Raw genomic sequence first — 2,259 nt, 5'->3', positions numbered from 1 at the left:
TTTTTTTTTTTTTTTTTAGGCTCATACAGTCTGTATTTATCTTCTAGATTAAGAGTTAACACACATAAAGGTTGACCTTGGGGACCGGTAATGCATGCCCCTGTCCCCTCAAAATATATCTGTGCCTGCAGTTTGGTGAGCAAGTCTCTCCCTAGTAAGGGGTACGGGCAGTCAGGAACATGCAAGAAGGTGTGAGTCACCTTACCGGTTGCCAGCTGTACTTTTTGGTCCGTCATCCATTGGTATCTTCTTTCTCCAGTGGCCCCTGGACCAGGCTGATTTATCATTTAAGGGTCCAGGGGCATGGGTTAACACCGAATGTTGGGCCCCGGTGTCTACCAGAAAGGTGACGGGTTGCCCCCCAACATCATGGGTTATCCTGGGCTCAGGGGGGGGCTCCTGACCCCGACTTCCCTAGTCCTCCAAGGTCAACAAGGAAGCCTGGGGTTCTGGCTTCCTTGGTCCCCTCGGTCTCTTAGGAAAATTTTTAACCCAATGTCCTTTTTCTTTGCAGTAGGCATATTGGTCTTTGTACACTCGGGGGCCTCTTTGGTCTTCTCCCTGCCTATCCTGTCTCTGTCCTGAAACTACGGTGGCCAGCAATTTACTAATTTCCTTGTTTCTCTTGCGATCCCTCCTGTTTTCTCTTTTTTTTCTCTGCCTCCTTTCTAAGCCTCTCGTCTCTTTCCTCCTGAGTTTCTTGCTTATTGAAAATCCTCTCTGCTTCCTTCAGCAAACCCTGGAGTGAACTCTCTTTAAGATTATCAAGCCACTCAAGTTTCTGTCTGATATCTGGGGCTGACTGCCATACGAAGGACATAGAAATGCTAGTGGCCTGTCCAGGCTCCTCAGGGTCATAAGGGGTATACATTCTATATGCTTTCTTAAGCCTCTCTAAAAATGCTGAGGGTGTCTCCTCATTCCCTTGTATCACTTGCTTTACCTGAGACAAATTAGTGGGGCGGTGTGCTGCCCCTTGGAGACCCACTATGAGCAACTGGCGGTAAAGACATAGGTGTCCCCTACCTGCATCCGTGGTAAAGTCCCAATTAGGGCGGGTCAAGGGAAAAGCCGCATCAATCTCGTTCAGCAGCTGGGTCGGGTGTTCATTGTAGGGGGGGACATTCTTCCATGCCTCCAAAAAGACTCTTTGTTTTTCCTCCAACCTCAACAGAGCCTGCAAGAGCTGCTGGCAGTCGTCCCAGGTCAGCTGGTGTGTAACTAGGATAGATTCTATCAAGTTAGTTGCATTCAGTTGTAAAGATCAAAAGCTGAGAATGGCCAGTACTGTTGCTGGCCATTCAGACCCTCTCGGAGGGGAAGGGCGTGGGAGGTGGAATCAGGCTGTGGCTCGCATCTGCCCCTCAGTTGGCTAGCCATAGGTGAGGGGGTTGGGGATCCTATGTCGAACATCCTCTCCTTTACCTAGGAAATGATATCAAGGTTAAAAGTGCCGTCCTGCGGCTATGAATGTGGGCCATTTAGACGAACAGACAGTCACCCATTTTTTTTTTTTGAACTTTGACCGATTGATTGTTTGCTCAGTCCCGGGCATCAGGCCAGTGATCTAAAGTGAGACTCAAAGGGGTTGTTAACGATTGCCTCACAGTACCAGATTTAGACTCAAGTACAAACAGATATACCAAAAACAAAGGACATAAAAACAAAGACACAAAAAGCCAAAACCAAACTCAAAATCAGAAGCTGCGCAGCATTACAGATTCAGATGGGACTAGAGGAGTGACCTGGTTACTTTTAGCCCCTACGAATACTGGAGTGTCCTCCAGTTACAGATTGAGCCCCGAAGGCTCCAGACACCCTTGGAACATCTTCCAGGGCTGCAGGGGGGAAGTCCGAGCCCATCAGCTCCTTCCCTGGCCTGCCAGATACTGATAGATCCGATCAAATCTTACTGATTGACAGAAAGACAAAAGACTCAGACATACACAGACACAGACAGGGCGCTGGCCAGCTTATCTCCTGGTGGTGGGTTGGTGATCCCTGGGCGGGGGTCTCCAAATCCTGGGATGAGCCCCCAAATGAAAGACCCTCTCGGAGAGTGTCTTTCAGTCTGGGGAGACCCTTCCCAAGGAACAGCGAGGCCAGTGGATGCAAACAGCAAGAGGTTTATTCAGATACACAGGTAGCTGGGGTGTCCAAGTCTCTCAGAGGACTGGCGCGCTGTCAGGCTGGGGTAGTGGGTTTTTATAGGGTAAAGGGAGCAGAAGCGCGGTTACAGAAGCGAGATGCATAGTTACA

The sequence above is a fragment of the Microtus ochrogaster genome, unplaced genomic scaffold, assembly GCF_000317375.1.
Source record: "Microtus ochrogaster isolate Prairie Vole_2 unplaced genomic scaffold, MicOch1.0 UNK198, whole genome shotgun sequence".
Lineage (NCBI taxonomy): Eukaryota > Metazoa > Chordata > Mammalia > Rodentia > Cricetidae > Microtus > Microtus ochrogaster.
The sequence above is the reverse complement of the archived record's forward strand: the minus strand, read 5'-3'. Positions refer to the sequence as shown.